Source organism: Dasypus novemcinctus, chromosome 17, assembly GCF_030445035.2.
Source record: "Dasypus novemcinctus isolate mDasNov1 chromosome 17, mDasNov1.1.hap2, whole genome shotgun sequence".
Lineage (NCBI taxonomy): Eukaryota > Metazoa > Chordata > Mammalia > Cingulata > Dasypodidae > Dasypus > Dasypus novemcinctus.
This window is the reverse complement of record NC_080689.1, coordinates 22398136-22420528: the sequence shown is the minus strand read 5'-3', so window position 1 is coordinate 22420528 and position 22393 is coordinate 22398136. Positions and strand designations below refer to the sequence as shown.

The 22393-nt window shown below is 38.1% G+C and overlaps 2 pseudogenes; both read right to left on the bottom strand.

The window, feature by feature from the left end:
- Positions 1-12158: 12158 nt before the first annotated feature.
- Positions 12159-12629, bottom strand: LOC101429670 (DNA-directed RNA polymerases I, II, and III subunit RPABC3-like; annotated as a pseudogene).
- Positions 12630-16037: 3408 nt separating this feature from the next.
- LOC101430125 (protein O-glucosyltransferase 1 pseudogene) lies at positions 16038-16995 on the bottom strand (annotated as a pseudogene).
- Between the last annotated feature and the right edge of the window lie 5398 nt (positions 16996-22393).

The window sequence follows — 22393 nt, the reverse complement described above, 5'->3', positions numbered from 1 at the left end:
CTTTGTGTGTGATGGTTCTCTTTCCTCTTGTTGCTTTTAGAATTTTCTCTTTGTCTTGAGCATTGGGTAATTTGACATTTATATGTCTTGGAGTAGGTCTGTTGGGATTTATGCCGTTTGGGGTATGTTGTGTTCCTGGACATGTGCATCCATCTCCCTCAGTAGATTTGGGAAGTTTTCAGCCATTGTTTTCTCCAACACCTCTTCTGTCCCCTTTCCCTTCTCTTCTCCTTCTGTGATGCCTATAATGTGTATGTTTGTGCATTTTGCATTGTCATTCATGTCCCTAAGTCCCAGGTGGATTTTTTCTGTCTTTTTATCAATCAGTTCTACTATCTGTTTGATTTCAGATGTACTCTCTTCCACATCACTAATTATCTCCTCTGCCTCTTCTAATCTGCTGTTATTTGCTGAGAGTGTATTTTGATTTCTTGAATTGTGCTGTTCATCACCATCATATCCTTTATCTTTTTGTGTTGATTGCAATTTCTTCTGTATTCTGTCCAATTGTTTTCTTCATATTCTTAATCTCTTCCTTTACTTCATTAAATTGGTTGCTATTATATGTTTTGAGAGTTTTAATTACTTGTTTGATGTTCTGTTCCTCTTCCTGGTTTTTAGTTTGTTCATTGGATTGGGCCATGTTTCCCTGATTATTGGTTTGGTTTGTAGTTTTTTGTTGCTCTCTGGTCATCATTTTATCTTGACAGGTTTAATCAGTTCCTTATCTTCTTTGTCTAGTCTTGGGGTTTAATCAGTTGTTGCTTTTGCATATGTGTTATGTCCTCTCTTTTTCACTTTGTTCTTATTCTATTTTCTTGTTGCTGGCTAAGTTCACTTTGAAGGAAAATATTAGGGCCAGGCAAAGCAAAATGAGTAAGAAAAGAAAATGTATAAAGTAATATTGATAGTAAATGTTAACAGAGGAACCATGTGAGATCTAGGAGAATGGACATTAGACTCATGAAAGCTGTGTAGAGTTATAACAGTAAATAGAGTACCTATAATGAGACAGTCAACTGAATATGGGGAGAAATATAGTATGAATTAAAGGCCAGTGTTTTCATGAGAGAGGGAAAGAGAAAAGAAAGGCAATAATATAAAGAGTGAATAAAAGACAGAAAACAGAATAAAGGTATTAGAAATAAAAAGTCAGACAATTTGGGGGCCAATTAAATTGAGGTGGAATGTAAGAGAAACAATAGATGATGGAGGATAGAAAGATGTAGAGGAAAGGAGGTAGTGTTGGTGACCAAAATCAGTGCACACAGAAAAGAGGAAATGGAGGATGAGGAAACTCAGCAAATGTCAAAGTTTCCTGCAGCATGTATTATATTTTAAAAAATTTTTAAAAAAGGAAGAGAAAGGAAGAAAAAGAGAAAAAAACGGTGTGGGGGGGACAACAAAGGGGGGAAGCAAGCAAGAAAAAGAAAAAGAGAAAAAAAGAAAAGAAAAGAAAAGAATAGAAAAAAGCCTTGGGGGAATAAAGAGGAGGGAAAAAACAGGAGACAAAGCAGCAATAATAAAAACAGCAAAACAAAACAAAACAAAACCAAAGTTTCAAACTAGGAATCCTCTTTGCAGTTAAATAAAACACTTAGGAATCTAACATTCGCCCTTTTTCCCTTCCTCACCATCCTCTCTCCCAGGGCAGTAGGAGATTCAAGTGAGTCCTTGGTGAACCAACTCAACACAGAAGACAGTGACTCTTTATTTCCTGCAAGAGAATACCTACACCAAATATGCTATTGGAAGCTTGGGAAGTGTGTCCTACAGTCCCTCTTCCTTAGGTGTGCTAGGGGAGGGCTAATTGATTTTCTGACTCCACCTTCTCCCAGACCAAGTTTCCTATCTCAGGGCGTTTAGGTAAATTGGGCTTTCTTAGTAGATTCATCTCTCCTTTCTTCCCAGGCTCTCCCCAAGTCAGCTGGTATGCTCCTCCAGGCTCAAAAAAAAAAGGCAGAGTGTTAGGGTAATCACAGACCTCAGAATGACCTCAGGACACACTGGATTCAGGAATGGGAAGTCTGGGATATTGCAGACTCAAGGTATGTAAGTCTGTGGAGCATGGGCTATGGGGGTTTAGTGGATACAGACCTGGGAACCATGCATCCGGTAATCACAGGGTTTGGGAATGCCACAGTACAACCAACAGTTTTCAGGGCTCACTGCTGCCACCAGCCCTAGGGGGAAGGGTCCCACCCACAACTTCTGACCTCCGTGTCAGAAACCCAAAATTCTACCTCTTTCAAGAACCTCTTCTGTTACTGTCTCACCAAATCGGTATCCAGAATCCTTCTGCCCTGCAAGCCCCTGAAACAGCCTGCTCTGCCAGGACTCTGACCCTACTCAGCCGCTTCTTTGCAAGAGAGATTATGAGGTGCACTCACTCAGATGCCATCTTGCCCCACCTCTAGAGTTGGAGTTTTGATGCTGGAGTCTTGAGCTGGAGTCCTGGGAAGTAAGCACATAGATGAGCTTGGTTGTGAGGAAAGAGAAGTAAGCCTCAGGAAGGGAGGAACCCTGAACTCAGAGAGAAGCAAGCCCTGGGAAGAGAAGAACCCAGGAAGGCTGACCCTGGCAGATGATGGCAGCCATCTTGCTCCAACATGTGGCAAAAGACTTTGGTGAGGGAAATAACTTATGCTTCATGGGCTGGTAACTGTAAGCTTTTACCCCAAATAAATACCCTTTATAAAAACCAGCTAATTTCTGGTATTTTGAATCAGCATCAGTTTGACTGACTGATACAGTTACTTTCATACTACTATGGCGCCTTTGAGTGGTTGCTCTGAGAGACACGTATGGCACACAAAACAGAAAATTTTTACAATCTGTCCCTTTCAAAAATTTTTTGCCAACTTGAGAGAAGAGAAAATAGAGGCAGGAGACTGTTGCAATGGTTTTGGCAAGCATGAATGATGGTTTGAATTGAGTGAGATAGACTTGAAAAAACATCGTTGAATAAGTGATTGTGGCAATGCCGAGTAGGAAAAAATAAGCATGGTTGAGACATTTTAGATCATCTGTGTTTGCATTCATAGAAGAAAGACAGTTTTTCCCTAGAAAATTCTGTGATAACATGTGCATGCTCTGCAGATGATACAAATTAAATAAATGTTCTTACCTGGTAACTAGATATTTCATTTTTCCTACTGGGATCCACTTTCATCCTCAAATGTGTCCTAGTGCCATGTATTTCTTCAACAGTCTTTCCTCTCAAAAGGCTGCCTTTTATTTAGATGGAGTACTAAAGTAAAGATACTGGTGTCAAGTGACTTCGTGCTGCTGAAAAGACATCTATGGATTTAGCACAATAAGAGCAATTCACTGAATGAACTGGAAACTTAGTAAAGACAGATCCCATAGGATCCCTGGGAAAATCAGGAGAGTTCCCACAACGACAGTTTACACTGAGAAGGAAATCATTCAGTGTGGCCAAAGAATAAATGGCCATGAAATGATTTATGTTTTTATTCCATATATTAAAAAACAATCATAAACCTAATTTTGAAAGTTAATTCACAATATATTTAAAATTAAATATATAGTGTCTTCTTTGGCATTGACGCATGAATAATACAATATTGCTTTTAACTGTAGTACAGAAGTTACATGGAACACCATATGCTTATCACCTTGTGATAGTGATATACATTTGTTTGAGTTCATAAATGAACATTCTTATATTTATTCTATTAATCACAGTCCTCATCTACCTTGGGTTCACTATATCATTCAGTACCTAGATTATTCTCTCGTTTTCTTTCAATTGACATTTACATTCCTAGACCACCCCTTTTAGCCACAACCCCATTTATAAACCAGCCATGTCAGTTGTATTAATATGCTATGATGTTACCATCAGCTCTATTTCTGATCTTTTCTTGTCAAGCTAACTAAAAATTCTAACATTCATTAAGCATCAGTACCCCTTCTCAGCTCTTATCCTATTCCACAGCAACCGCCACTCGAAGTTTTAACTGCGTTTATTCTTCATATTTAGTTCATGTTACTGAAACCATACAATATTTGTCCTTTTGTGTCTGAATTATTTCACTCAGCATAATGTGCCCAAAGTTCATTCATGTTATCATATGTGTCCCAATTTCATTTCTTCTTACAGTAATGTAATATTCTATCATGTGCATATATGACATTTCATTTATCCATTCATTGATTGATGGACATTTGGGTTGTTTCTATCTTTTGGTAATATCAACTCTAAGCATCAATAATAGGGGGCATTGGAAAGTTTTCTTTTGGACTACAGAAAAATTTCATAAATTTACTGAGACAATGAGTGTACAATGCTGATGATAAATGTGAGAGCCACTGAGTGTACACTTTGGATAGATTATAAAGTCATGGGATTCTATAACATAATGAACCATGTGGAAGATGGACTGTGGTTAACATTTCAAATATGAGAGTGTTCTTTCATGAACTATAACAAATGTACAATACTAAAACATCATGTTAATAATAGGGGGAGAATGGAAAAATGCACCAAGTGTATGTTATGAACCATAGTTATTAATAGTCTGATGATATTCTTTCATAACCTGTAACAAATGTTCCACAACAATGTAAGGTGTTTGTGGAGGGGTGATGTATAGGAATTCTGCATATTATGCATGATTGTTTTGTAAGCTCACAACTTCTCTAAAGAAAAAAATATATTAAAAAATTTTTTGAAGTTGAATAGACTGTCTTATAAAAATTTTAATAAGAAAAATAAAATAGAAGGTAAAGTAAATATAAAGCTAATTAATAGAACTTTCCCCATTCCAAGAATGAATGGTTGGCAAGACTACCACTATATTTAAATTTCAATGTATTCTGAAATCACCATTAAAAAACTACATTTTTATATCTTCATTTCTGTGAACTTTTATTGCTGAGCTGAGCTATCAGTAGGTAGGAGAATTAAATTACTAACTTAAAATTTCTAGTTCCTGGTTGCATCATTGTCCCAATGATGCCTTGAGAAAATTATCTGCCTGCCATATCAAGGTGTTTTCTCTCTGCACTTAAAGAGAAAATCATGTGAGATTTATTATTCTTCATGAAACACAAAACATAGGGCCTTGTATTCAGAGGATGTGACTCTTGGAGCTTGGAGAAATGTCATAAAGAATTTCATTTAAGAGTACAGAATTTTGCCATAAAGCATCATGTTTAAGAGTATAGGGATTGAAAAAAGACCCGGGAGGTTATCAGAGGGGTTGCCCTTATGCACACCTGAGCAGAGTCCCAGAGACAGATAAAGTAGATAAAACCCCAGGTATTGGTTCTTCTGAGGGCTACAGAGACCCACAGGTTCTATGGTCATGGCAGATGGAGTTCAGTGCCATGTCAGTTGGCCCTTCTTTGGAGTTGGTGTTTCTGCGTGATGGAGCTGGACTCAGGTGTGATCTCTTTTCACAAGCCTTTCCTGTTACTTTACCAGAATTGTAGTTGGTGCTGGGGTTTAAGATATACCCAGGGGATCTGAATCTCTGGACTGACCATATGATAGCCAGGCCCTGAGCCTCAACAGACTTCAGCTCCTACACTCTGGTTTATTGGACTTACCCCACTCAGCTAACATGGAGTTGAAGAATGTCAACCACCACACCATGGAGCCAAGAGTTCCTACAACTGAAAGCAGGAGGATTGCATCCAGCATCCATGTGGAATCTAAGCCCCCTCTTGACATAGATGTGGAATGGACACAACCAGTCCAAGGTCCACAGGATGGAGGAATAGAATATAGATTAGAATGGACTTACTGATATTCTATTCATGAACTATTGTGGTTAGTAATCGAAGAAAATGTGGCATTGGTGTGGAAAAAGTGACCATGGTGGCTACAGGGTGTGGGGAATGGGAGGAAGAGATGAGATGTGGAGGCATTTTCAGGACTTGGAGTTGTCCTGGGTGGTGCTGCAGGGACAATTACCAGACTCGGTAGGTCCTCCCATGGCCCGCTGGATGGAATGTGGGAGAGTGTGGGCTATGATGTGGACCATTGACCATGAGGTGCAGTGATGCTCAGAGATGTATTCAACAAATGCAATGAATGTCTCATGATGATGAAGGAGATTGTTGCTATGGGGGGAGTATTGGGGTGAGTGAGGTGGGGGGTACATGGGGACCTCATTTTTTTAAATGTAATATTGAAAAAAATGAATTAAAAAAAAAGAGTATAGGGATTGAATCATGTACCCCACAAAAAACATGTCCCCATCTTTTTTTTAAGATTTATTTATTTATTTATTTTCCCTTCCCCTCCCCCCTGCTGCAGTTGTCTGCTCTCTGTGTCCATTTGCTGTGTGTTCTTCTGTGACTGCTTCTATCCTTATCAACAGCACCAGAAATCTGTGCTTCTTTTTGTTGCATCATCTTGTTGTGTCAGCTCTCTGGGTGTGCAGTGCCATTCTTGGGCAGGCTGCACTTTCTTTCACACTGGGCGGTCTCTTATGGGGTGCACTCCTTGCACGTGAGGCTTCCCTTCATGGGGGCACCCCTGTGTGGCACAACACTCCTTGCACGCAACAGCACTGCGCATGGGTCAGCTCCACATGGGTCAAGGAGGCCCGGGTTTGAACCACAGACCTCCCATGTGGTAGGCGGATGCCCTATCCATTGGGCAAAGTCCACTTCCCCATGTCCCCATCTTAATCTCCATTCCTGTAGGTGTGAACCAATCTGTGAATAGGTCCTTTCAATATGGTATTATTAGTTCAAGTGTGGACTCATTTGTGAATAAGATCTTTGAAGATTTTATTTCGGTGAGGCCAAATCAAATCAAGGGAAGTCGTAATGCAAATCATTGGAGTTCTTATAAGACAGAGGAATCTCAGGCAGAGTGAGTTAGAAGAAGCCAGAAGTTAGCAGAAGCCACAAATCAGTGGAAAAGAAAGAGACCCAAGGAGAGAAAGATTTGCCATGTGATGGAGGAATGCATGGACATAGCAAACTCTGGGAAAAAGCAAACCCTGTCAATACTTTGAGGTTGTACTTCTAGCCTCCAGAACCATGAGACATTGTATTCCCATTGTTTCAGCCAAACCATTTGTGGTGTTTTTTCTTAGCAGCCCTGCTAAGCTGACACACCATATTATCCATTCAGCGGATTACTTAAATGCCCTGAGCCTCCATTTTTATCTGTAAAATATAGACACCAAATTTTATTTCCTACAGTTGATATGGAGATTAAACCAGAGTTTGTACATGAATACAAAAGTTCAGGTTTTGGTACATAGATTTGTAATAAAAATAGCTTATACAATTATTGGTCCCAACTTTTTCTGACTTTCCATTTTCAGACTCAGCTAGCTCTTCTGGCACCTTGGTACTTTTTCACTCTTTCCCAGGTCATGACATCTCGTTTCTGCTTTCTATCTGGAGGTGTTATTTTTTGCTTGGTCTTCCTCCCTATCAACCCACCCAGTATCCTTGGCCTGTTCCTCTCTTGATTGAACCTATGGTTATATATGCCACATCTCCTCTACTTTGCTACTCCCAGAAGACCCTAAATATTTGCATCTAATTCCTCTCGTGCTGCCAGAATCTATCCACTATGGAACTTGTCCTCTCCAAAAGTGTGGCGACCATAAAATTCAAAAATCAAATGGGGGTAATTTGGGGATCAAAGAATGCTATTAATAATGACAACAAGGTGTGTGGAATAAGCCAGGGCTTTCCTAGGAAACTGGTAGGCATGGTTACCTTACATATAAGTTACTGCTGAAATTTTACTTCAAAAGCACAGTCCAGTGCATTTCCTCATTGCCATTTATCATTCAGGACCTTGCAAATTGTTTCATTCTCCAAAAAAGTGCTGATTGTTATGGTTTCTGCATGCTCAGATCAGCTTTATGTAGTGAAATGGGAACTGGCTCAGTGCCCCAAATGCTTGCAATCAAAAGATGCAGGTGATAGTTCCAACAGCAGAAAACCCAGAGGAAATATAAAGCCAGGTAATCACTGACTTTCTGTTACAAAATCCCATCAACCATTGTGACAGTGGGGTTTAAAGTGATTCATTTAGTGTTCCAAATAAAGATTGATACAGATGGCCAAAAATGCCCCTAGTTTTGCTCACCAAAATGCAAACAGTGCCAAACCTCATGAATGACTGCAGCAGCAATTAATCTGAATCACACCAGATAGCTCTGGTCGGTGCTGTTTCTCTGTGCATACACTGGGTTTAATTTAAAATGGCAAAGCAAGGACAAACAAATCGATATGTTGTTCTTCTAGATTTCTGTTGTGTATTGAATAGCTGAGTGCTAGAATTGGGAGAAGTCCCCTTTAAATCAAAGAACGTTCTTTGAGCAGATACTAATGTGGCAGGCACAGTGCTAGTCACTTGCGACACTGTCCTTTGTGCTAGAGAAAAAGTAAAGCAAAGCAAACACCTTGGGATGCCTGTCACTTCACATCACACAGGTTGCAGGAACACACTTATCTGCTCCAGTTTTTTTCAAATGTTACACCTGTAGGGTTTGGGGCTCTTGTACCATTCACCTTTGATAACAGGACTAAATCATTTGGTAACTGGAGGGAAACTGGCAATATTTTTTAGTCAACTGAAAACTAAAAAGAAGTTTGTCTTTTGGGATCTCTCCTCCTCGGAATTCTTTGTTGCTGGAAACTCCTCTATTGACTCAGATATAACCCATCAACCACAATCCCATACCACAGGTCTTCCCGCCTGCTGGATAGATGATTTGAATCCAGGATTTGGCTCTTTCCTCTTTGTAGAACAATCACACCTTCTTGAGAACTAATGTTCTCCTCCATAAATTTAACTTTATTCCTATTATAATTTGGATAGCCAGGCTACTATACTGAACTTTGTGATTTGTTCCATCCACTCAGAATTCTGGTAATTATCCAGATTTTTCTCCTCTGTAACAATATAAAATTGTTTCAGAGGCATAGAGTCCCTGGTCAGTCTATGCTATCTGGATCTATTACTGAACAGCAGGCTTTCAGGGAACCTGTAGAATAAAATAAGGCAAACTTCCCTCCTTTCAAAGTCTTGCCTAATACCTCCAAGAACAGTGAATCTCTGTTCACTTATACGTATGCCTGCGATTACAGTCTTTTCCATGAGTTATATTTGTGTATTTGTCTGTATCCCACTCTAGGAGGAGGTCTTTAGGGAGCAGTGTGATAGAGAAAAAAAATAAGGTGGACTGTGAAAAGAGAATCATTTTGAGTTCGAATTTCTTGACTGACGATGGGAGGTTTGCTGTCCAGTAATTCTGAACTGATGGTTACTCAGTCAGGGCTCCCTCCAATCTTATGAGGAGAAGACCTTGATGAAGCTCACAGAACTGAAAGAAAGGCTGTAACTCAGACACCTGGCTAAACTTCAGCCACCTGTGGAGACTGGACCTGCAGCCAGGATAAAACAATCACAGCAGTAATACTAGTTTCTCCAACAGACCAGCGCAGTGAGGGCCAGGTGGGTAAACAAAATCCCCCATTGACCAAAGACAGTCTTAACTTTAACCTGTGGTGAGCAGCCTCTAAAGTGAGAGAGGAAAGGAATGGGCTGAATACTTACAGGAAAAGGAGTTAAAAGCTACTAGCCTGTTATACTTTTTTTTTTTCCTCCGTATTTCTGGATGATGTCCCCAGAAGGGAGAAAATAGCAGGTAAATTTGTTTAGTCGTCTTACAAACATGCTGATATTTACTTCCTGGAAAACAGACTAATGATATTTGCTGGGAGGATAGTGCTTATTTATGGAATAATCTTTGGAGGATATCCCTGGTTTAGGATAAATTATGATAAACAATCCTAAAACCTATGGAAAATGTCATGTAAGCTAAGCAATTATTTATGCTATTTAAAAAAGATGTTTCACTGTCTAAATGCTCCCCACTGTGAGAGATCATTTTCTTCCATTACTCTGGACTGTGGAGGAAAGACCATAGAAGAAAGGACCATGTGGATGCTCCACCCTCTCCCTGCTTTGCCTGTGCTACTCATTACTTGTTTCCTTGAAATTATTTGTAAAGCTTAATACAGGGGAGGGTATCTGATCTGGGTGAGTTTGTTTTGTTAATATGATCATCTGTGTAAGCTCTTCAGCTTTATTTTAGGTAGAACCTTCAGGAATATCATCACTTTGGGTACAACAACAAAAACAAAAAAAAAAAAAGGCAAAGGAAAGGCATAAGTAAGGACATCCATAGTTTGTTCTAAAATGATTAGGATTTTGTATTTGGAATTCACTATAGAAAAATAACTATTGATGCGTACATATTCTTTAGGAAGTTTGTGGGATTAAAGAGACATTTGGGTAGTTTCCAGTTTGGAGTTATGCCAAATATCACTGCTTTGTACATTTTATTTTTATTTTTTTTATTTTATTTTTATTTTTATTTTTTTTTTGTACATTTTAATACACACCCTTCAGTGACATGTGTACTTAGAGTAATTTCTGGGTTGCAAGGTGTTGCTATATTTAACTTCCTCCTCCGCTTTTATCTTTTTTTGCTCTTTTCTTTGTCTTTATTGTCCCAGTTATGCTCAAGTTAGATTACATCCTCACCTGTTTCTCTTTCCCATGGGGCTTTTTCATGGAAGGGAATTCGGGCCATGAGTTCAGGGGTCTAGACTATTCCAGCTCCTTCACATCTTGCCACAGCTCTTGCACTCAGCTGTTAAGGGCATATGTAAATTCTTTCAAGTTTCAGCTATTGTTTTCAGGTTGGCACCCTGATTTTTTCCAATGAATGCCTTTTAATTACTGGGTTCGCCATTGCTTCCTCTTGCACAGATGCTGCTATGATGTAGCTCTTGTAGCATTTGGTGAATTGTACCAGTCCAATGATATTTTAGGGTTCATTGGTTTATAATTTGCCACCTACTTTTGTTGTAGATGTAGGCTATGCATCTTTGAGTTTGCCACTATAGTTGGTCTGTATTTTTTGAGGATCTTATGGACAGTCAAGTGCAGCAAAATGGACAGACAGAGAAAGTGTTTGAAAGAAAATTTATTGTACTGATAGGTCCTAGAGACAGAGTCACTGGATGCTTTGCAGGCCCACCTAGGGAACAAGTCTGGAGTGGGAAGTTCAGCCAAGCAAGTGGGGGAGGGCAAAGGAGAGCATGTGGACCTGGGGATGATGCCTTTTATAGCAACAGAGGGTAAGATTTTAGCCCTTGGTTAGTTAGGTATATGATTAGGAAGTGTTTATTTGAATTTAGCCACCCTGTGAAACCAGACAGAGCTCTGGGCTAGTGGGGCAGGAAGTCTTGGGGTATGTTACCTGTCAGGGACAGCTTGAGGATTCACTAATGGGAAGGGACATTAATAATCCAGGGGTATGTGTAAAAAGGACCTAAGATGGGTGAGGCATCATTGACCAAGTATGAGCTCTTGGTTTTGTTATGGTCATGATAATCTTTGTTATTAGAGTAAGGGTTTAATGAGATTAATAATCTATGCTCTCTCTACTACCATCTTTCCTGAAATATTTTTTAGGGGTGCAATGCTTTACTTTGAATACCAAACTACCAGACCTCCTGTAAGAAAATTTGAAGTGACAGTTTGAGTCTTTAGACAATGTTATCTTTTTCTAGTATTGACTCTGCTCCAGCAGGCAACTAGAGTGTGGGATGATCATATAGATTTAATCAACTATTGAGTTGAATAGGACTTCATTTTCTATGAAAGCTGTTCTATTTATTGCTCACACTTCTTCCTGGGTTGTGGTCATTGAGGCGATCCAAAGGAAATCCTGGAAGTTTGCTAGTATCCCTCTTCTTTAGCAGGTCCACACCTTCATATTTGCATCCAACCATCCCAACCATGTAAGACTTCCAGTAGCCTTTCAGCCACTGCTTTTAATTTTTTTTTCTGCAAAAGTAAAGTTTAATTTAAAAATCATATACATAAAACAACTTCTAATTCACTTTAAGCATTCCCAATGACTCTTTGAAATCCAGTTCCCATTGAGTCCAGACCACCTAAAGGAGCACTGAGGCCAGCCCCTCCCTAACAGGTAGACAACAGCAAATGCAACTCAGGTGTGAATGAAGTTGTCTGGATGGTGATGCCCTCAAGAAGACAAGTCAGATGGGAGGTTAGGACAGAAATAGACAAAATGCCCATGACCTGAGTGATTAAATGGCAAGATTGGCTTCCTCGGTAGTTCAAAAGGTCAATTTCTTCATCAGCAGGTAAACTCTGGAATCCACCTCAAATCCATGCATGTTGTTGGCATCACCCTGTAGCCTCATGAGCAGACCCCCATAGGAAACGTAGGCAGAGAGATGTGTTGCTGCTTCAGTAGAAGTTTCATCTCCCTCAATCCTGTGCACTTTACCGTACATTACATACTCAAATTGTTCAGCCCTGGAAGGCTGGTTATCTGTGGGGTAGTATTCACCATCATCCAGTGTACCATCTTCATACGAGGTACTGGCTATGACCAGTCAGAACTTATCACCCAAGTCTACGGGGGTAAATCTGAATGTTTACATCTAAGATGAGATCCATCTTGAAAGATTCACTCTCACAATGCAGTCGAGACACTTAACTCAACTCAGTCAAACTTCTTGCCTTCCGGGTCAATGTCTTTCACATTGAAAATATCCTCAAACAGGATGCCCGCCATTGTGAAAGGTCCACGAGAGCAGCAGAGGTGCTGAGCACGCGACTATGAGTGGAGGGTCCCCGAACACCCTTGCGTAGATTACAGGAGTCAGGAGAAAGGATGCCCAGCCACTGCTTTTAAATTAGGAAATGTCCAGTTCAGATGATGAGTGTCCCTTAGATATTTGGTAACTTTCCTAAGTCTTCACAATTTTGGAAAATTTTAAAGTCATTGGTGGACTGGTTGGTCTGAAACAAGCTAGAGAAACTATTTCTTAATGTAGATATCCTATTTTTTTTAATGAAGCATTTTTTCAAATTTTATAACAGAGCAATCAGAAACAGAAAAGGTATAGTCTGTACCAGAATATTTTAAATGAATTTAAATGAATAATTGTGATGTATTTTGTGGTTGTTTTGCAATATTTCACATTGACTCTGGTAAAGAGTTTTATTTACGTGATATAAAGTGGGTAAATTAAATAAATCTTAATTATATCAATTAGCTTCTCCATATATTAATGTAATTATCTAATTTGTCAAGGACCACAATGCAGCAGATAAAATATCAGACTACCACAGTGCCATTTCATACTCACCCTTCTCTCTCCCCTCAGTAATATTGAAAGTACATTGTTTCTTTTAATTGTATACACATATGCACACATGTAAAAATCTATTTTAAAGGTCATCTTTAATCATAGATATCCTCAATTATCCACTTTAGAAATAGGATTGCATATATTGCTCTTCATTATAATAGAAGAGGAAATTAGCACATTCATACTTTAATTTCATTCATCTCCTTAAATTCCAGGTTTTGTTGTCTATTCAGTGTGCTGGTTCATAAAAGTGATGAGAGAGGGCATCCTTTCCTTTTCCCCAGTCTTTGGGGAAAGACTTCAGTCTCTCACCAATAACTATAACTTCAGCTGGAGACTTTTCTTTTATACCCTAGGTGAGATTGGTGTGGTTTCCTTCCGTCTAGTTTTATGTGAGTCTTTATCATGAATGAGTTTTGATTATTGTTAAGTGTTTCTATGCATAACTATTAATATGATAATTTTTTTCTTATTTGGACTTTTAAGATGATTAATGATATCAATGATTTATAATGGTTGAATCATTTGTTCATTTCTAGAATGAACTACACTTAGTGATGCAATTATTGTTATAGCTTACTGGATTTGATTTGCAAATACTTTGTGAAGGGTTTTTGTGTCTATGTTCATGATACATGATGCAGAATTATTGCTCTGTAATTTTCTGGTAATGTTTTGGTCTGGTTTTGGTATTAAGGTAATGCTGGCTTCAAAATGAGTTAAGAAGTTTTTCCTCTTCTAAATTTTGAGATTATATAGAAATTATAACAAATCATTAAATGTTTGTTAGTATTCACCAGTAAAGACATCTGAACCATGCATATTTTGCTGTTATTATTTGCTTTACTTATGGAATGTATTTAACTATTAATTCATTTATATAGGTGTCATTAGGTTAATCTATTCAGGTGAATCTTGGTAGTTTGTGACTTTCAAAAAATTAGTCCATTAATCTAAATCATCAAATTCATGGAGAGAGATTTGTTCATATTATTTCCTTATAATTCTCCTAATTTCTGTGGTTTCATGACCTCTCTTTCATTTTTGATGCTGATGATTTGTGTCTTCCCTTTCTTTTTCTTGGCTTCCCTGGAAAGAGGTTTATCAATTTTGCTGGTATTTTTAAAAGAACAAGGTATATGTTTTTGTTAAATTTCTTTAGGCTTTTCCTGTTGTCAGCATTATTGATTTCAGCTTTACTTTTTATTACCTTCTGTTTTACTTTGCTAAAAACTTGCTCGGAGCAATATACCATAAAATGAGTCCGCTTTAATAATGGGGAATTATTAGGTTAACAGCTTACAGTCCCAAGGCTGTGAAAATGTCCAGATCAAGGCTTCATCAGGTGATGCTTTTCTCACTGAAGACCAGCTAACAGTGATCCTGGATTCTTCTCATCTGGCAGGGCTCAATGAGGGAACCTACTGGTCTCAGTCTCTGCCTTCTCTGAGCCTCATTGCTTTCAGCATCTTGCTCTTGTGACATTCTCTCTCCTGAGTTCCTCTCTGTCTCTGTAGCTTTTTACTGTATCTGTGACATTTTATCCCTCTGTTTATAAAGGGCTCCAGTAAGAGGATTAAGATCCCCATTTCTACAATCCCAGCCCCTCCCTGCAATCTAATCAAAGACACTTAACAAACAATTTAATCAAAAGATCCCACCTGCAGTAGGTTTATATGCACAGAAGTTAATTAGCTTTAAGAAGAGGATTTTCTTGGGTACACAAAAGCTTCAATCTGCCACATCTTCTTTCTGTTTGCCCATTTTTCTCCATATTGGTTTTATGCTTAATTCTGCTATGGTCTGTATTTTATCTTGTTTTTATTCTTTTGTATTTGTTAAGACATGCTTTATGTCCCAGAGGGTGGTTTATCTTGGTGAGTGTACTATGTGCTAAAGAAAAATAGGAATTCTTCCATTATTTGGAGTATTCTATAAATTTAGGGCAAGGTGATAGATAGTTCTGTTCAGGTCATCTATATCCTTATTCATCTTTCTGCTTGATCTATCAAAAAACAAAAGAGGAATATTGAAATCTCTAAATATATTAGAGGATTTGTCTTTTTATGTCTCATGTATGTTGACATTTGTTTTTAGATACTACATATTTAGGATTCTTATGTCTTTCTTGAGAATTTATGTCTTTATCATTGTATGTCCTCATTATCCCTGAAAATATTCCTTGATCAGAAATCTATTTTGTCTGAAATTCATATGGTGTTCCAACTTTTTTGATATTTTTAGTATGGTGTATCTTATTGCATTTTTTACTTTTGACATGTGTGCTCTTTTATATTTAATGTTGGCTTCAGGTAGATATTTATTTTGGTTCATTACTCAATCTATCTCTGCTTCTTAATTGGTGTGTTTAAATTATTTACATTTAAAATGACTTTTTAAAATATACTAAGGTCAAAATCCACCATCTAACTCTTTTCTACTCATTGCATTTTTTCATTGTTTCTTTTTATTACTCTTTTTCTACCTTCTCTAGTTTTAATTGAGAATGTTTGCTTCCATTTTATTGAATCACATGACATAATGTATACTTAGAAAACATTCTAGTGGTTGTTTTGTGATTTACAATATAGATTTTGAAATAATCTGTCCATCTGAAAATAGTACTATACTGCTTCATATCTGTATTATACACATTTTGGATCTTTCTTGAGAGTTGTTCTGAGAGCAGCATGGTAAGGAAAACCAGACATTTGGCTTGCTAAAAGGTATTCATTCAAAGTATAGATACCTTACTCATGGTAAACTTCTCACCAGAGACATCTGAGATCCTGCTGCCATTAGAGAGATCTATGGTCCCACAATGCCTACTAGAATTCTGTTTTCAAGATTTTGGAGATGATCTGATCATAGCCTTTCCTTCCTATTACATTACAAGACAGGTATTTAGAGTATTCAGTCAATAGGTCCTCCTAATAACAGGTGGTGTCATCTATCTGCACTGGCATCCCCTTTCAGCAATTTCTTGGGCTACACCATCATTTACTTTTACAAATTGCAATAGCTCCTGGATATTGGAGCGATCTGTTTTGACTAGGATAGAGAGTACCCACTGCTTCATTTGTGGACAGCAGAATTCTAGTCATTCTTTAACAACATGTAACACAAGTGTAAGATCCTTCCCATCCCTTGTGACCACACGGGAATAAATCTTTGAATGAGAAACTTGCAGTTATACCCTGAAAACGAAACAGATGCCTTTCTTTACAGTGATCCACTAGATTGGCATCCTTAGTGGTTGGTTTTACCAAGATACCTTTTATAGATTTCCAGTCCTGATTTTTGATGTAATCTGCATCAACAAGTTTTGGATTTTTCCAAGACTGAAAAACTAGAGGATTTCTTCCTGGACTTGTCCTTGATCCTCAGAAATATGTGTAGATTTTTCTTTATCCATAGCCACTGTACTTCTGACCTTGCCATATCTTCTCTGAAGAGGTCCCACTGTCCAAGTCCTGTAGGATAAATTGGCCAAACAGCAGTGTCCCCTTCCCAAAAAGTGCAAGCAGGATTCATGATATCATAATACTCTCATGTCTGACTGAAGGAGAATACTGGAATGGAAGGCTTTACCCACTTAGGAACTTGAGGATAATATTATATGTGGATGACCATCTCCATATCAGGGAGGCACTCAATAACCTTCAAAATAAAATGTCCAACACCACTATACCCTCAGGGGAACATGAAGTTATTTTCCTGATATAATCTGTTCTTAATGATCTGATAGTGAGCCCCTAGCTTCTATCTGACCACCTCTACCATCATCTCCGCATTTCTGAATCTAATTCTAGGCTTGATATTTATTGTCATATTTTAATGTAGGAATCCCTCTAGGGTTTGTGAAAAAATAATAGGGAACCATTTCCTAGAAGTTCTATGGAAGCAGTAGCAGTGTCATGCAATGTTGTAGGAGTTCTCTTTTGTAAAAGCATAAAGTTTTGGATAATCAGGAGGTTTCTGTAACACCACATAGAAAGAGACCAATTGCATGAGTAATTTTTGCAATTGGATTTCATATTCCCTTTTGTGCCTTCATACCCTTTTTATTTTCTTTCTAAGGGGGGGGCAAAGAAAACAGAAAACACCTCTTAATAAATTCAGGAAGAAGTCTTTACTCTTTCTGCCTGAAATAGTTGCACTTAGTCACCCTTTGCACCCCCTTCCCAATAGTTTTCTTTTTTAAACTGGTAGCAGTGTGCAGAAGTTTTCCACATGCACGGTGTCTTCTGGGAACTTCAGGGAGTTCTCAGAAGTGAGTATTACAATAAATTGGGTGTTCAAAGCATTCAACTGAACGTTTACTTACATTTGAGATACTTGTTTTAATGCAGGTCCATTGTGGAATACCTCCTTTTTCATTAAAAAAAAAAACACAAGACATTTGGATAACAGCTTAATCTCTCAGGATGTTCTCTGTAACACTGTCAAAAATGAAGAAAAAATTTTAGATTAAAACTCATATAGTTTGATGACTTAAAATTGTTCTTGTCCCTTAGGCTCAACTTTTCTGCAGTGAAATCAACTCTCTTCTTTTGCCTTTTAAGAACTGTTTAACATTAACTGGTTCAAAATTAGTCAATGTGAGGTTTAGTCACATAAAATAAGGAATTTTATTCCATTTTCAGAAATATATTTTAACCTTTTAGCCCCTTCTACAAAATTTTAAGTCTAAGTATCTTCTTAGAGGAGTTGGAGATCCTTGGTAAGATCATTCCATGGAATAAGACTGATGTTTAAAGTTGGATTTTTTTGAGTATTAAAAATTCAAAGTGATTGTGTCCCTAAGTCCTTTAGGTCTAAAGATGGGCACTCTGGATTTCTGAGTTATACTGAGATTGAGTCTTGTCACTATGAGGACCTTGTACTTGCTACCATTTTCTCTATATTTTACTTTTCCTTTCAGTAAAATAAGAACAAAATTAGCTGTGCTTTGGATTAGGAGCTATGATGGTTCAGTTCATGTGTCAACCTGGTCAGGTTATGGTGTTCACTTGTTTGGTCAAGCAAGCATTGGCCTGATTATTACTATGCATGGACTTAAATCATCAGGAAGTGATTGCATCTATGGCTGATTACATCTGTAATCAACTAAGGAGATCATCTTCAACAATTAGGGGATTCTCATCCAATCACTTGAAGGCTTTTAAAGGAGAAATGATGATTTCAGCAGTCAGAAGAATGAATTTCCAGCTCTTTTCAGTCAGCTAGCTTCTCCTATGGAATTCATTGAAAACCTTTATCAGAATTCCCACCTTGTGGCTTGCCCTACAGAATTTGGTCTTGCCCAGTCCCACAGTTGTGTGAGACAATGCTTATAAAAATTTCACAATGTTATATATATATATATATATATATATATATATAATATCCTGTCAGTTCTGTTTCCCTAGAGAATCGTGACTAATACAGGAGCTTAAATTGCATTTCCCTGAGAGAGTTTTCAATTTAGTGTCAAGTTCCAGTTCAAGAATTACCTCCTCTATGAATCCCTTCTCTCAATCCTCTAGGAAGTTAGGGGCTTACCATATTTCGCTTAAGGCTGTACTACATGATATCACATTGCAGTGTAGTAATTTGTGTTTCTCCTACTATTCTGTGAGGTTTTTGATGGGTAAGAATCATGTCTTACTCATTTTGATGTCTTCAATACTGAGCACAGTGCCTGACATGGAGTGGATGCTAAGGAACTATTGGATGAGTGGGTGCGTAGGTGGATGGATGGATGGATGGATATAGTTCACTTAACTAGATCCTTTTTAGAGATTTCCCAGATACTGACTCCCAGGGGAACTGGACAAGACAGTAATAATTGGATCACTGCAAATCTTCACCTGCCCTTTGAAGAGTCAATGAGAGCATCTTTATATTTAAATGCAGCAAATATTATTGAGATTTTATACTTTTTTATCTGCTTACCTAAGTGTAGATGCTATGAAGATGGAGTACCACAATATGTATGTTTTTGAAAATTTTATCTCCATAACTTGAGGGATTTTTTTGCTATATGTTGTTATTGATGTTAATACTAGATGAACTGAAGACTTACCCTTACTTCCTCAGAGGGTTGAAAGCCACACTGTTCTTTCAGGAAAGATAATAATTTGGTTTATTTGAGTAAAGTAGAATTCTTGGATAACAACAAAACTAAATCAATGGAAAAACTACAGCAAGAGACCTTAGGCAGAACTGCGAATGGCCCAGACCCTTCAGGAATGATTTTTTTGGGTCACCTCATAAAAAGAAAGGAACCATGACCAGCTAGGTTGCATGCAGAGAGCAAAAGGATGGGACAGAATTTTTACATGGAGAATGTAGCTATCTATAACAACTACCTCCACCTGATCATTTGAAGAAATAAGGACTACAATAGTTATATTAGAATTATGTATTATATATTATAATATCAGGAATATTTCTGCTTTTCCTGGGATTTTGTATATATAATCTAAATATTTTTGTTTTCTGCCCTTATGCCATCTACTTATCTATCATGAGATTTGTTACTACTAGTTAACTTTTTATCTCTGTATTTAATACGAAATGGGTAGTGTCATCAGAAGAAGTGAACATCTCTCAAAGACAAAGAAAGAAACTATGACATCTTCTGGGGAAAGGGATCCATGCTCTTGGCTGTATGTGAGATAGTTGTATTAATATTGTGTGAGGTGGAAGCATAACTTTACTCTTACCTTTATTAAGCATGATTTAAGGAGATGTTAATTGGTTTCAACAAGGTGTATCTTGTGGAGACTTTATGTGTTAACTTGTCTAGATTGAACTCACTTTCCCAGAATGATATTCCCTGGTTTTGGTTAGGGTGGATTACAAGACAGATTCTTGAGCAAGATTTGTAGGATAGAAGGGAAGCAGCAGCCAAATTTGACCCTCATATACATTGGTATTTTATCTCTTTGTTGCCCTCATTTATAGCACAAGGCAGCAGCTGCCTGCACATGCCCTGCCTTTCCCCCAGGATTATTGTTTAGCCTGCCAGACTCATGGGCTAGATGTATGTGTCTAGCTCCATGAATAGGAGCTCTACCTTCTGTAATACACCCATACCATCAAGGTCAGAGCCAATGAGAACTAATGTCTAGCTCATGCTTGTGGTCCCAGATTTATTTTGCTGTCCCCAACTCTGCATTCATCTTCACTTCCTGTTCTAGAGACTTCATGCTCCAGCATCTGGAGGCAAGAACAGCAGCCTTACAGATACTTCATAAGTAATTTTATAATGACACAAGGACAAAGTCTTTTATACATTCTGTGCCCAAACAGGAGGTAGAAACCACACAGTAGTTTGAACAGGGCAAGATTAATATAAGTAATTATAACTGTAATAAAGTAAATAGAAGGAAATTCTATACAGGTACTTGAGGGTTGAGAGAGATTACCCAAGAAAGGACAAACTTGGAAGATTCAGACATCATTGAAGAAAATGTGGTTTGGCCCAATTTTGACAGTTTGAAGCTTTTTGTTGATCCCACAAAAGATGTCTTTAGAGCTAATCCATTACTGTTTTTGCACTCCTATTGTAAGTGGACATTCCTAATTACTTTTGTAAAGACCTTTGATTAGATTGTGTGACCCAGGGTGGGTCTTAATCCTCTTACTTGAGTCCTTTGTAATTGGAGGACGAAAAGCAAACTGAGAAAAAATCCTCAAGAGGCTTTGAAACCCCAAGAGGCCGAAAGAGAGAGATGATGGAGGCTGGAATCAGTGGAGCTCAGAAGCACAGAAAGAGGTTCCCTGAGGGGCTGAAAGAGAAAATGTCCAGAGGAGAGAGATAAGCCATATGCCTGGATTGCCCACAGGTGATATCGGAGAGAAAGTAATCCTGGAGAAGAAGAAATTGGCAGAGACACCATTATACTCTGCCATATGCCTGATTGATCATAGCTATAGCTTAGGTGAGACAACATCTCTTGATGCCTTGATTTGGCATCAGAACTGTAAACTTTTAACTTAATATATTCCCATTATAAAAATCAGCCCATTTCTGGTATATTGTTCCCAGCAGCTTTAGGCAAACTAAAACACTATTAGATAGCCATGTTCTTCAAGAAGAAGCTAGTCTGGAGTTGCTGAGCACACATTAGGCTACTGTAGAGTACAGGTAGTGAAACAGGCAGTCAGCAACTGGAGACATGGACATGTGCAAGTCTTGGATGATGGGGCCAAGAGATCTTCAGATCTGGGACTTGCAGAAGGAACAGCAGCTCAGTGTATGACCCTCAAGGTCACAGGCAACTGGCTGCTTATAGCCCGTATGAGATAGTCCAGGAGCAGAAGTCCCAGGCTCCTGAGGAAAGGTTATACAAGGTTGCAAAATTACCACATTCTGGGCATGGCTGGGCTGAATCCACCAGATGTCCTTCCACCCAACTGCTGACTGCCAGCTGGCTGTAAATGGCAGGAAGGCTTTTTCTTCCTATGATAATAACCCTCCATTGCCTTCTACTGACAAAGCTTAACATTGTACTCACTGTAAAGGAAAAATACTCAAAAAGAATTCTATTATTTACCACAGAGCATATATTGAGTGGGGAATTTGGAACTGAGAGGCAATAAATTGATAACTGACACACCCTATAACAAACTCTTTAATATAAATCTCCTAGTGATTCTGTTTCTCTAATTAAATTCTGAACTGATACATTGTCTCATTGGGATATGATGGATTGTGTACAATCTATGGCATGTTATTAGAGCTCAATAAATTGTAGATCTTGGTATTAATAAAAATAAACTAATGTGTTATAACAAAGTTTATGACATTACTGGAAAATGATACAGGATTGTGAATGTGATTCCTTTTTCATTCTAAAATGGTGCTTTCTGGAAATACCTCAAAATAAAAACCACCTGTGTGATTCCAAAGACAGGTTCTAGATCCACCCCTTTTTCTCCTGCTGATTTAGAATATCTGGGGGGAAGGGCTTGGGTATCTGTATGCTAAGGACTTTAGGTTAGTCTTAAGCTCAGCCAAGTTTGGGACATGCTATCCTAAAGATGTTGCATATTCAACATGTATCTTTAAATGAAAATGGAGGTAACATTTTCTGTTGTGGAAATAAGCTGAGTAAAACTTATCCATAGTGTTTAGGGGATACATTGGTTTACTAGCACCCCAATGAAAGTGTCTAATAATTCTCTAAAATGG